General features: G+C 32.4%; 1 long non-coding RNA gene across 5 annotated transcripts; it reads left to right on the forward strand.

Moving 5' to 3' along the window:
* The first annotated feature begins 8,620 nt into the window (after window positions 1–8,620).
* On the forward strand, window positions 8,621–11,526 carry LOC133788545 (uncharacterized). 5 transcript variants are annotated; one of them, XR_009873262.1, is made up of 4 exons: window positions 8,621–9,024; window positions 9,534–9,620; window positions 11,178–11,250; window positions 11,479–11,526. It is a non-coding gene; the product is annotated as an uncharacterized LOC133788545 (long non-coding RNA). The 5 variants fall into 5 exon arrangements; XR_009873260.1 differs by lacking the exon at window positions 11,479–11,526 and having other exon boundaries at window positions 11,178–11,349; XR_009873261.1 differs by lacking the exon at window positions 11,479–11,526 and having other exon boundaries at window positions 11,183–11,349.
* The last annotated feature ends 3,878 nt before the right edge of the window (window positions 11,527–15,404 follow it).

Consider the following 15,404-nt stretch of genomic DNA (forward strand, 5'->3'; position numbering starts at 1 on the left):
TCTGATTGGGGCGGGCTGTGGCACAAAAGCATGGGGTCACGACTCTTAGGGGGTTGTTGGACCCCGAGAATGTTTTGAGTGCGAAAACTCAACAATATGAGCTCGGGATCGATCCTACTACCTTATCTAGTAGATTTTGATGTCCCGGAGGCTAGGACTCAGTCTGGAAGCCTTTCTTCACTCGTTGTTGATGGAATTCTTTATTATGGTTGTGACTAGGTCAATGCTAAGGGGTTGGATCAGGGATCGTACTCAAGAGTAGTTCATTGGTATCTTGCACTTGGATCGAAGGTAAGAAAACTGCACCCAGAATATGGTATACATGATTGGGGCTCGGCTTGAATGCTGAGCATAATCTTCATTTGGGCGTTTGGACTGTGAATGTGCTTGATTATGATTATGCCTATGTATGTCTGTTTAAATGTGTTATAATGCATTGTATCTGTATATATATATTTATATATATATGATAAATGGATTACGCGAAGGTCTGCTATGACTAGGGGGCTCAGCTTATAAACAAGGGATTCATTGTAGTTTCTATTTGAAGATCGACTTATTAGCCGACGACATATCAGATTTGAGGGGCTCGAATTATAAGTCAAGGATCTCCGAAGCGCGATTTATAAGTCGAGGGTCTTTAAGCTTCGACTTACAAGTCGAGGGTATGTGAGGCTCGACACATAAGTCGAGGACTTGTAGGACTCGACCTATGAGTTGAGATTGGCATTACACACGTGGAGTGCAGGCCACTCTGGCTGGGACACCTTAGGGGTGCACCAAGCATCTGACTGGCTCGGATGCCAAACAAATTAAAAGGGAGTGCGACACACACTTGTTCAACTCTATAGTTGCTGAACTGTATAATGTTTATGCTAGTTTAAGCTATTACTACTAGTTTGATGTATTACTCAGTTAATATGTTTTCTTGCTGAGTCTTTTGGCTCACGGGTGCTTTGTGGTGCAAGTAAAGGTAAGAAGAAGCTTGGCTAGCCATGAGTTTGAGAGCGATACCAGTGACGTGTACATATACAGTCTGCTTAACCTCCACAACCGAGAAACTCAAGGAAGCTAGGGTTGAACCAGTTTGGCCGCCTAGGTCGGCTTATTTAGAACAATGTTTTTGGTTAAATAAAAAAGTTTATGACCTGGACAAATTTTTAATACCTTAACCTATACTAACTTAGTCACATGTTTGGTCCAAAATGACTTGTTTAGCAAGTCTAACACTAATTTTAAACACACTTGGTAACAGACCCTAATTAGCACAACGTTACACCTTCCTTCCAAATCCTTTCTTCCATCTGCTCAGCTTCCAAGGCTACCTCTAGTGTTTCTACATAAGTGGGTATTCCCTGAATCAACTTTATGTCACTGACTATCATAGGTTTCAGCCCCTTCACGAATCTTTGAATTCTTAGTGTCTCCGTGGGTACCATGTCCTCCGCAAACATAGCTAGCCTATCAAACTTCCTGGGATACTCTGTCATAGTCGAATTCCCTTGAGTAAGCACGATGAATACATCCACCCTTGTGGCTAGAATCGCAGGACTATAGTACTTTTTATTGACCACTTGGATAAACTCATCCCATGTCATAATGTTCACATCACTAGTCTGCTTCACTATAACACACCAGATGCAGGCGTCTTTCTTTAGCAAGCTTGAAGTGCAAGAGAATCGATCTTCGTTTCCTAGCCACATATGTTCTAGAATGGGCTCCACTGATCGAAGCCATTCTTCTGCTTCTATTGGGTCAGATCTGCCGTCAAAGTTTGGAGGTTGCTGCTTTCTGAAACGTTCATACACTGCCTCGTAGCGAGGTTCTGCCAACTGTAGTAATTGTGCTAGAGGAATGACTTGATGCACCACTTGTTGTTGTTGCCCTGAGTTTATTTGGAACTATTCTTCCCTTCTCCTTAGCTCTGCCTAAGATGGGCATTTTCTCTTTCCAAATTTTCTCGAGTAACAGCAGTTGCCGGATCTTCCACTACATTGGGTGCTTCTGGCACTCTCAAGGCTGCTGGAAATTCTTCATATATGGGGATGGCGACTACTCCTCTTTCACACCCCCATCCCCTTCCTCGGCCTCTGCCTCGGCCTCTTTCCTGGCCATTTAGTATTTTGAATCTTCTTGGTTCCTGCTCCATGTGTCTTTTTTGTTTCCCCATAATAGAAAAATTTGAAAAAGCTAAGACAAACAAAACAGGTAGATTTTATAATGTAGCCTATTGTACTATTGTATATTAGGTCCATCTATCTATTAAAACTACCCTATTACAATTAAGTTCAACTCAGGTAAATGGGCCTTAACAATTGAATCTTCCATGGAGGAGGGCTGGGTTTAGTATATCGTACCCACTACTAAGGCCCCCTAACTTTCACTTAGACCCAAAAGACAGGAATTTAAACCCTTTCTTAATTAATTGTTATTCATTTTAATTAGATCCAATCTAATAATACAAAGCAAATGGGCTAATCCATAGGAGAGGAATTTAAACTTTATACTTTCAATTGAATCCAAAACTCTTAACACTTACTAGACAATGAAATAATAAGCAATTAATTACAAACTAGTGAAAAATTTCTAAAACAGCATAAATAAAATTTTAACGATGTGTTCTTATATACATCAAATCCTCCACATCGAATCCTTCTTCTAGCATATCTTAAGTGAAGTCCTCATAATCCTCTCGAGTATAGATAAACCTTGAAGTAAAAGGAACTTTTTAAGAAATCCTTCCCTAAGGTTATTTGATAACTGATGAACCCTTCCTATTTCTCCATTTAGTAATATAATATCCTCGAATATCTTAAAATTTCGTAAAAACCTATCCATAAATATGCCATATTTATATTTAATAGGTACATAATTATCAAATAAAACTTCATTCCATGCTATCCTTAAGCTTGGTTTTGCTAACGGTAGTTTGACTGAGTGCATGAGAACTATGAACTTCTCATGTGATTTTAAAAGGGTTATATGGCTATCAATAATTTTTTTTCTATTTCCTTGTGAATTCGGTTGATTCTAAGAAACACTCTCTCGAACTCATTATCATACTCAGGGTTTGGTATTCTTCTTATAGCTTTAACCTTTCTAACCACCCTTGAGTCCATTGAGCTAATTTATGAAAATAACACAAGAAAGTCATTACAAACATATTTTGAAAACAATGTGTATACTTACTGGTTAACGAGTTGGTCTTTTATAGCCGTTGTGTGTATTTTGTGGGAACGTTCAGGAACAATATAGTCATGGGCTCTGATACCACTTGTAATGCCCTAATTTTTCATAAATTACCGAAAACACTACGTTGGATCATAATCATAAACAATGTTCTTTTATTGAATGAAAACTTTTTTAAAAAATAAATATATGGATCCATGATTTTACAAATATAAAATAACTGTCTTAACATATTAAAATGAGCAACATTTAAATAAACTTTAAAAGAAAACATTCTTTAATAAAAATAAATAGGCCTGCTTGATCTTCCTCGACTTTATGGTTCCCATGAGTACATCACGAAGCTCTTAGGTCCCACTTGCCACATGTCTTTCTATCTTTAATTGCCTGTAATAATAGCATCATAAGGGGTGAGATTCTAAGCCCAGCAAGGAAAATACAAACAAGATTTAGTCATATAATCATTTAATCAACATATCATAAATTTCACAAGAGTCATAACAAAACTTATTTATACTAATCATACAAAATCATAAAACCCTAGGTCATATCATAGCCTAAGTCATAATCATAAATCATAATCTAAGTCATAGGTCATAAGTCATAATCGTAACTATAGGTCATAGATCATAATAACCAGTCAGATATAATAAAAAGGTAAGTGCTTAAAGAGGGTTGGTAATTCAGCCCCGAACATAAGTCCGTCATACACCGGACATCAACTTAGGTCCGTCATAAATTTTTGGCAACCGAGCGTACCAGACATAAGTCTGTCATACATCATTGGACACCTTAGGTCCAGACACACTTATCCCTTTATTGTACCTGAAATGTTAGGTCATACAAAACATAAACTAGATCATAAACTGAAATACCTAATTTTCCTTACCAAAAACCAGAATATTGGAGACAAGAGCAGGATTGGAAACTCCTAAAACAAAACATAAAGACACCATAAGTCCTATAGAGAAAATAGATGAAGAGAAGATCTAAACCATTGGAATAAACAATTACCAAAAATCTTAAGTTTCAAAGAAATTGAACACCTAACCAAAAATCATTATAATGAGTTAGGATTTGAAGAAAATGAAAAGAATAAGAGGAACTATAATGAACTAAACCTGAGGATAAAGAATACCTTGGATAGATTATAGCTTTGATCTACACCTCAATACCAAAAAATCACTCTATCTTATTTCCCAAGTATTTATACAAGATTATATTGGAAAGCTTTTAACCCCAAAACCGTAGTGTTTCTCTCTAGAATGAACTTAGCAGCTTGGACGCTCTGAACTAAGCTTGAAAGATGATGATAAATAGCTGAGAGAAGAGTCTTATTTATATAGTTCAAGGAGTGAAACTAACTCTTTTTAAAGTGAATAAATAAATGATTAAAAAATACATTTTTCGTTCAACAGATGCCAAAAACTCGGTCAAAAACGTTCATGAACAAGTCAAAGTTGTTGAGGCCTGTTTCTAGTTTCGGATTCTACGAAAATTAAAAAAATGGTCATTGGAGCCGATATATCTCCTGCTCCATAATCCCGAGGGTCCGTGGTTTCATTCGTGCGAAGTCAATGTATTTTCCATATCAATCATAAGCGATATATCGGCCCCTATAACTGCGATATATCAGCATACGCTGATATTTCTAAAACATTTTTGCATACTTTCAACACATTTGAATTTGTTTAAACTACTTTGACTGAGTAAAACATGATCCTAATAGCTGAGGGAAGGTTCAAGACTTCCTAGACTTATCCATGGTTAATTTTATTCATCAAAAACCTTAAATCTTTAATAAGAAAATATGTTACAAATGTCACATTCTTAATTATTATATCTAAACCTTAAGTTATAATAAATAATAACCTTAGGACTATCTCCTTTAATCAAACCTTATGATAAAATTAATATTTCTAAACTACATGCTAAATTTATAAAATCCACAACTAGCTCTACGAGTTTTCAACAAATCTCAGCTTGAACCAATAACCACGAAAACTAAAATACTAAGCTGGTGCTACTACTACTACTACTAACGACTTTAGGAGACTTTTAGAGAGAGAAACAAAGTCAAAAGGGCTAGAGTGGGAATGAGAAATAGGAGAATCAAGAATTGAAGATTAGAGGAGTTTTCTACCAAGAGTTTTCATCTCTTACACTCTCTTTCTTTTGTGTTTCCTTGTAAACTCCATGATGTTGAATTTCATTATGATATTTAGCTTGATTTACACTAGTCTTATCATGAGAAAATTTCTTATTCTAGGAATACAATTGGAATTTGATATGTACCATGAATTTGTCATTTGATCTTAATTCTGAATTCAATATTAAGATGTTCATTATATTCTACGTTTAATGCTTCTGATTAATTGATCGCTAATTAGATTGACTAGGGAATCTTAAGGAACTTGGAAAAAAGTGAATTATGTGTTTGATCGACCATGAGTTAAATGATAAATGATCACTGAGTAAAATCTATGAGTTTCACAATAGGAATATACGTATGTGGCATGCATAACCATTTTGAGAGCTTGTGCTTAATAAATTTTATGCTAATTTGATTATCATATGAATATAGATAATTGATTTGATAAGTTATTTTTGCATGACCATCGGGAGAGACTTGTGAATATTTGTGGATTCTTAGTTGACATCTTGTATTGATTGATAGAATTAAGTGACAATAATTATGTTCAAATGAAATATTGAGAGAAATTTGTAATCCTAAGTTTCTCTAAAATTTGATTAATTGTTATTTTTAAATTGCTTATTTTATTTTTCTTTAATTTTGAAATCTATTATTGGGGATAAAAACGATAAGACAAAATTTCAGTACTTAACAAATTTTTAGTGATAAATTCTCGATGAGTTTGACAACCTTTTTACACTTTATTACTTGTTGCAATAGCATGTCCTTGGGTTGTTTAGAAATTACACAACACTAATCTAATATCTCTAAGAGTTTCTAATAGTTGTAAATCTTTACATGAAAAGTTGAATGGATGAAAATCACATGTTCCACATAAATATAATTATGCAACTTTATCTCTTTTCGCCACGTAATATAAGCATAACTTCAAACTACTCGTGTGGATCTTATTGCACACTTCTGTTACGATATGGTCATAATGAAAAGCAGAACTGGCCAACGAATAAAATATTCTCCCACAGAAAACAATGTGATTCAATGGCATAATGCTCAACTTCTTTTATGAATTTATTCGAAAGGGACATATCAAGCTACAACTTTCTATCTCTAAGCTAAATGTTATCTATACTAGATTTTGCAACAAATTGGTATAAGTCGAAGGTGAAAGAGTGCCATCACATGCATTCTTATGTGTATATATTCGAACCAATCTCAAGAATGATACTATCCATTTGAAGAGGATTAAGAATTACTTTTACCATTTTATTTATTTGTTTGTTTTATATGCACTCGTGACTTTCTTTTGAAATGAGTAGCGTGTTAATTTGTGAACACAATATGAGCCTCATTAATGGTTAAAACAGATTCTACATAATCAATTAATGCTCACAATAGATCTAAGAACACATTTTATTTAGGGCATTAATTAAGCAATGAAGAAAATATACCTTCCATATTGCCCATCCTATCTTGAGCCATTTTCACACTTAGAAATCTCGAAAAGTCACACACAAGATGAAGTGCAAAATGCAAGAGAAAGCTTATGGATAGCCAACTCTTACCACAATACCATCATGCTCCCAATTGCCACTCCATACACCATATATATTATGCTCTCATACCTTAAGAGGTACTAGTAGGCTAATTGAGGCTCAGTATAATATGAGTGGTGAACTATAGTTTAATGGGGCAACACATAGTCATTAGGGTGCTACCATGTGCCTCTAATACAATTAGTAAGTGTGAACCATCCCATTATGGTTATTGGTAATTAACAGGTACTTTAGTGCACTACTACAAAACTATACTTAGGCAACACACGAGAGACAACAGTTTTCATAGAACAGTCGTCTTGTGTCAAAAATAGACATGACACAACATTATCTCTTAAACTGTTGTGTCATGCAAATTAAAACTTACATGAGACAATAGTTTTAGTGAGATTGTCGTAACATGTCTACTTTTAACATGAGACAAATTTTCTACGAAAAATGTGGTCTCATCCAAATACAATTTTTTTGTAATCAAGTATTCATAAATTTGTATTTTGTTAATATAATTTAATATATTAAATAAATATATTCATAAAAAATGTTAAATTAATAATTTGAAACATAGAATAGCTATTAGTTATATAAATAAATTATTCAAATAATTTTCTAATTTTTTACTAATTTATAATATTAATTGCAAATTCAATTGGTTATTATATTTTTATGTCCAATTTGTCACATGGTAGGTCACCAAAACGTATATATAGTATTTAGGAATTGTTAGTGATAATAGTATAAGTAAAATTATTTTTTATTTTAATTGAAAATTTATATAAATTAAAATATTTGAAATATTTATCATCACAAAAACAAATTATTTTTAGTCACAATACATTTTGCGACTAAAAAATATAAACATTGTAACTAAAAAAACTTCATCAACATTATGTTATTACTAAAAAAATCTATGACGAAAAGTATTAGTAACACAAAATGTAATTTATTGTGATTAAAAATATATTTAGTCATAATAAATTCTATCATTATATTATAAGTTTTAAGAGAATTTTTAGAGTTGTGATATGTAAAATTATTTTTTATAATAGGGGTGCAAAATTGTAACATCCCACAAATTCTACATTAAGAATTTTACGAAAAAAAAAAAATATTTTATTGAAAAAATAATTTAATTGGGAAAGTTATGTAAATTAAATCACTTTTGATTTAATTATATATTGGGATGATAAATAGATTTTTATGTCCCAAGTTGTGCATTATTTTTTGGAATAATTAATAAATGATATTAAAATTTAAAAATAAAAAATAATTAGAATTTAAAGAGTTTTATTTTTTTTTAATTCATATTATTTATTGAGAAATAAATAATAAGAACTCTTTTTAATTTTTTTTAAAGAGAATATATTATGATTTGAATATTTTACATTTTAAATTGTGAGATTTAAAATAAAAAAAATGATTGCTCAATTATTATCTCATTTATGATATAAAATGTTTTAATTTAAATAAAAATATTATTTTATTAACTAATTGTGATAAATTGGTTTAAAATGTCATCTAATTATTTTTTGGGATTTAAAAATGATTTAGATAAATATTTTTTGTTGCAGATTTAGATATTTAACTTAAAAAAATACTCTAGTAATTAAGTGTTAAATTAACAAAATAGAGTAACTAATAAAATAATTGATAAATAAATGAATTAATATATTAAATATCAGATTTTATTTAATTGAATAAGAAAAAGGAGTTAAAAATGATAATACTAGAATCCTTAAATTGTATTAGCCCCTTCTCTCTCCTCTTCTTCCCAGCCCGATACCACCACTCTTTCTTTTCTTCTCTCGCATCTCAGTCGGCCAGACCAAACGAGCCATCTCCAGCAACCACCCAATGACACGCACCCCACCACAAGCTTCCTTGGCCCCCGAAACCCCCAACCTGTGAAGCTTGCCTCCCCACTCGTTGGCATTCGTCGCAACTGGCCCCCCGAAGTTTTGTTGCCGATGTGAGTTTGGAGGATTTTTCTGGCCTCCACCGTCTTCGAAACAAGAATTCAAGGGAATGGTTGGGTTCGTTAGCTCAAGATAAGCAAAACCCTATGGAAATTGGACTGAAATGTCGCTGGAGATGCTCACCAATGTCACGAACGACTTTCTTCTTCTTCTTGTAAGTTCTTTCTTTTATTTCCTTTTCTTCTTCAGTATATATTACTGTCACTGAATCTTGTGGAGCCAGAATTGCATATATTAACTCTTTTTAAAGCTAAAAATCTAGGATCCTATTTATTTTGATATATATGTATTCAGCTTGAGAAAGAATGTGAGATATTTGGTTTTGGCTTATTATTTTAGACAAATTTATGCTTACTAGCCATTTGGGTATTCTCTTCTTTCTCTGCGTAGTAGCTCTATTTTTTTTCTCATTCTCTATCTATATTTCTATATGTATACATTTTGAATCCTTCTCAATAATTTGTGAAATAAGGGATATCTGAATGACTTCACCTGTGCTGGCCTCTTCGCTCCTAATAGCTTCTTCTTCAAAACTAGGGCCCTTCTGAGAGAATTGCCTCCTTTTATGAGCTTTGATGTGTATATTATTTGGTGTAAAGTATATATAGAAGCATTGACTTATGCTTAGAGGGCATATCTATTTGTTATATTCATTGATTTCAGATCTATTCCATGGATATACATACACGGTATGCTCTCTCGTCAACCCTTATTGGTGGTGTAATGGGTGCACATGCTCAATTATGGGAGGTATATTTGTTATATTTAATCTTCTATGCTCTTCTCCTTTTGTAGCATTCCCTTTCATAATGTGTTTGAGTAGTTATCTTGATGCTCATAATATTCTTTTTCTGTGTTTTGTCTGTTGCACATAAATTGTTTGTTAAAATGCCTTAGTGAAATGGATTGTAGTGTGCAATCTTATATTTTCATATACTGGTGACTTGTATAGCTATAATAGGTTAATAGAAACAAAATGATACTAGTTTTACACGTACAAATGATTTTTTCATTATCATTGTACTAATTTTTTTTATCTTGTAGTCATTCTTTCATGTATGTGATATGGGATTTGATCTAGTTAGCGCAGCACATTTAATATTAATGAAGCATTTATATTGAAAAGGGAATTTAAATACATGTGCTCCTATTTTGTTTTCTTCTCAATATTGAAGTGTTATTTTAGAACTTTACATTTTTAGGCAGAGACATCAAAACTTAGTTCTATATTTTTATTTGGAAGGAATTGAAATTTGGTAACTGCAGATAAAATTGGCTTGTGGAAGAGGAAAGAATCATATTAATAATATCTCTACTTTAGTCATGTATCTTTTCAAGATTAAGCAAACCAGATAACAACTTTGCTCAAGTAGTTGTTTGAATCAAAGCTGAGCTACCACTTATTTACTTTGTTGAATTATGACTTGTCAAGTTTATATTAATTACTATTATGGAGGAAAAGAAAATATACATTTCAGTTGCATTTTCGTGTTGTATATTTGTTGAAACTAGGCATTGATTGCCATTTGTTAGCAAATGCATACGACAAATTCATGCCCATCAAGAACATTCTAACTTATGATTACTTGTTACATATAAATATACTTGTCTAGCTTGAGTAGTCTTGAAGCTCAACTCCCTTGGTGTCTCTTATTACTTGCATAATTTCCATCTGATGGAGTTATAAGATTTGACATCAATGGTGGTGAGGAGTTGGTATTATTATGCTTATAATATGAGTATTTGTTCTTATATCTATTCTTATTTTGTTAAGATGTGAGTATATGTACCGATAATATGAGTGTGGGTTCTCTTCTCTAGTTGGATAATCTTGAAATAATTTTAAGTTCTGTTTTGTGAGACCTGATTTAAGTATTGTTTATCTTCTTAACATCAAGCAAAGCTTATGAAGAATCCAAGCAACTAGTGGAGATCCAAACAACTCAAGGAGATGTTATCAATTCATTTCCAGTAGATGTATTCTCTATAGTTGGTAGATTTCAGAGTTTACTTTTATTGTGTTGAAATTTTTACATCAATCAAGCAAACTGCTTCAATGTATATATTTATCTTTCTATGTTTATTTTCAATTAAAAGTTCTTTGGCTTTGCATTTAGAACTTCTTACTATCAAGCTTCAAGTGCTTCTTGGATATATAGTGTCAGAAAAACTACTTATGACTTTGTATTTGATCAAACTCCAAGAAGGATAATGTTGGATTCTTCTCTAGTTGGATAATGTTGAAATAATTTTAAGTTCTATTTCGTCAGACCTGATTTAAGTATTGTTTATCTTCTTAACATCAAGCAAAGCTTATGAAGAATCCAAGCAACTAGTGGAGAGCCAAACAACTCAAGGAGATGTTTTCAATTCATTTCCAGTAGGTGTATTCTCTATAGTTGGTTGATTTCAGAGTTTACTTTTATTGTGTTGAAATTTTTACATAAATCAATCAAACTTGCTTCAATGTATATATTTAGCTTTCTATGTTTATTTTCAATTATAAGTCCTTTGGTTTTTCCTTTAGAACTTCTTACTATCAAGTTTAAAGTGCTTCTTGGATATATAGTGTCAGAAAAACTACTCATGACTTTGTATTTGATCAAAGTCCAGGAAGGAATTCTTGCATTGGTCTATGACAATTCACTTTGCTTTTCGGTATATACAGTTTCAAGCCAATTTCAATTTTTTTAGTTCTGTCTATGTAATATGTACTTGTTACATAAATTAATAGGTAGCTTATTGAGTTTTAGTATCATTTATTTCCATTTAATAATATTCAATATATATATCATTTATTTGTAATGGACAATTTATAATTTTTTCTATTGTTTTGTAATATGTTTTATGGGCATGCATTAAATGTTTTTAGTATTCTACAACTATAACCATCTTTCTTTCTCTATATGTCTTCCATTGCTAATGGTGGAGATCTTTCTCTATGTTAAATATGTATATATAGTTTCACATGACACATATTCAAATAAATTTTACAGATATATATATATATATAAAAATTAGATTAAGTCATTAGTGTTTCATATATATTTATATAGTACCCACCAAGCTATCATATAGAAGAAACACATTGGAAAGAATTTTTCAAGAGAAGGACATCCAAAGAGTTTCAAGATTTTAGAAAATTACAACAAGAAAGGCGTAATCATTTACAATACCCTCATAGAACTTCACGCCATAGCTATACTAAATTGGAAGCTGATTTAGTAAGTATATATATAGAACGAATTATGCCTGATTTTATATTTTCTTCTTTTGATGTTAAAATTAACCTAATTCTATTATATGTAGCAAGCTAAGTGGGGCACAACAAAGCAGATAGATCGATCTATAATCTGGAAGGAGGCCAAAAAATATTCTTCCGGCAACTATGTCACCGAGTGTGACAAGGTCATGGGAGAGGCCATCATAAGTTGTAAAATGTTAAATGACTTTTGGTAATTGTTTTATATTTTAGTAACAAACAAATAATTCATTAGATTTTGTATAGGAAGACATGCTTGAGCAAAGAAACGAGGGAAAACTGATTGAGATCAGAACAAATGACATCCTAACACAAGTGTTTGGTACTGCTGAGCACCCCGGTCGTGTTCGAGGCCAAAGTCGAGGTGTCACACAAAGAGACTACTTTCATATTTGGGGGGGGGGGGGGGGTCTTAAAAGCTTGCAGAAAAAACCAATTGAGTTCGAACGACAATCCAATATATGACATAGGGAGGAGATTGAAAAGTTGAAAGAATCGTTCATGTCCAAGCTTGAAGAATTATCAACCAAGATGTCACATATGCAAGCTATCTTTGGTAGTCAGTCTAGCTTTGGTAGCCATTCTAGAGTAAATACAACAGAAGTTGAGGCACCAATTGACATTGCTCCAGAAGTTGAGGCGCCGATGGACACTACTCCAGATGTTGAGGTTCCAATTTACACTACTCCAGAAGTTGAGGCACCGATTGGCACTAGTACTTTGTATGAGACACCTACACCTTCACCTTCTATTCATCCTGAGCCACTGAAGGTAAATTCTCTTATATTTTTTAATAAATAATTATTTAACTTATAATAACTATAACATCATTGCAGAAAGATGTTAAGTGCAAATTATACGTTGGGCAAGGTGGTGATGTTGTGGCTCTTGGAAGGGTGGTGGCTACCAAAGGCAATGTACATGGAAAATTTTTACCACCTGGTAACTATTGCGTGGTTGTTGATAAATGTCTAGATGGGAGTGCAAAACTACTTGTCTCAATTGGGGATGAGATGACTCTTGTGGTTCATGCGGTCAACAATTATGTTGCTTGGCCATCGCATCTGATCATTACTTATGACCATGACCAGGTAACAAAAGTTTTGATAGAAAATTGAATGTATTTTGTGATATTTTATCAGTAGAGTGCGACTTTTATATCATAAGAATGATGAAGGACTATTGCTTGAATGAGACACCCATGCGATGGCTAACTAGTAATGTAAGTGTATATATAATTATTAAACTACAATTCTATTGAATTTAATTTCTCACATAGTTTTTTATTTTATGTTTTGTATTGTGGTGGTAAGAATACATATACACTTGGCAAAATTAATGAAACTCGAAATGAATGGGCAGCCAAACTTCTTGAATGGATGAGTCATAGCTAGAGTAACTTTTGAAATCAGAATTAATAAATATACTAGTTGGAGATTTTAGTTAGCACTTACATAGTTATTGCAAGTATATATTTTGATCTTGTAATTTTTAGATTTGGAACATACTGAGTTTTATTGATTTTGTTTGCTTGTTGATTCTGTCTGAACTATGTTGTAATTACACAGGAAATTATGAATGAATATAGTGGTTGAAAATAGAAAAATGAAAAAAAAAATCTTATATTCTACACGGGACGTCTATCTCCACAAAACGGTTGTCTTATGTATTGCAGGGGACGATGCTTGCACATAAATTGTCATCTTATGTATTGCAGGAGGATGACGCTTGAGTAGGAACTGTCATCTCATGTACCACAAGAGACAACGTTTGTATAGGAACCATCGTCTCATGTATGACAAGAGATGACGCTTTTATTTAAACTGTCGTTTCTTGCTTTATATGGCATGATATTGCATGGGATGACAGTATTAGAACCGACGTACGAGAGTCCATAAGATGGTTTAAAACCATCTTCCCATGTCAATTTTGTAGTAGTGGTTAATGGTTTTGATTGTGGAATAATGTTTGTGATTATATTAGTTCATGATAATAATTCTAACATTCTCCCACTTGGACAATATAATCAAATCACCACAATATTGTCTAACACACATATGGCAGTCAAATAAATCATACATAATTGTTATATTATTTTATAATATTATATTATATTATAATATAATGTTTTAGATTAAATAAATGTGACAAAGAGTATCACATATTGTAACATATAATAGAGAGTTACAATATTTAGATATATGAGATATATCAAAATAATGTAACATATTTGGTGTTACAAATTTGTAACTTCCAAATATTACCCTTTATTGTGTAAATTTGGTGTTACTCTATATTGAGATGAATTTCATAAAACCATATGTGAAATGTGTTTTGGGAGTTACAAAATCATTTGGGAGGGTTGGAAGCGTTTGGAAAAACAACACATTTTTAAGTGCTGAAAATGGTCAGTGGCCGCGGCCATTGAATGTTGGTGGTCGCGGCCAGTGGGACAGAGAGTAGTGGCCGCAGCCACTAATGTCTTTGGCTGCAGCCATAGGCCAAAACTGACCATTTTTTCAGTTTTTTCAATCTTTGTTGAACGGCTCAAAAAACTCAAATAACTCCCAAATCTCATTTTTAATTCCATATTAATCCAATTAAACTTTGGTACCAACCATGGGGGTTGGTGGAATTTGAAATTCAAAGGGTGTCTCTAAACTCTATAAATAGGAGCCTATAGCTCACTTGAAAGACACAAGATTTCTATCCATTAGAGCACTTGGCTAGAAACACCTTGAGGCTTGATAATTCCAAAAAGAATTTCCAATATCTAAGAGAGATCCCTTAGTGCTTGAGTTAGGGGGAAATAAGCTTTTGGACAAAGGTTTTAAACCTTGTTCAAGTTGGTGATCCCCAACCCTCTTCACTTAGGTTGTGTAAGTGAGAGTTTACTTGTGTTTCTGTTCTTCATTTTATTCTATTGTTGTTCTTCTTATTCTCTTGTTCTATTTACTTGTATATTTTGTTTAAGAGTTGTAATCTTTTCTTTTTGTCCAAACACTTTATTTTACTTGTAATCTTTTGCTTAGAGTTGTATTCTCACTATTCTCTTCTTCTTCATCATCCTCTTCCTTTTCTTTGTTTATTTGTAATTTTCAGTTATAGAGTTGTAACCTTATTTAATCAATCTATATTTATTTGTAATATTATTGCATAGAGTTGTAATATTCTTAACAATTTCCATTGAGGCAATCTATTTTTTCTTAACAATAATACTATACCGATAGGATACAAATATTACATATGACTTGGTCCTCTAGACATTTAAT

Source organism: Humulus lupulus, chromosome 7 (genome assembly GCF_963169125.1).
Source record: "Humulus lupulus chromosome 7, drHumLupu1.1, whole genome shotgun sequence".
NCBI classification, from domain to species: Eukaryota; Viridiplantae; Streptophyta; class Magnoliopsida; order Rosales; family Cannabaceae; genus Humulus; species Humulus lupulus.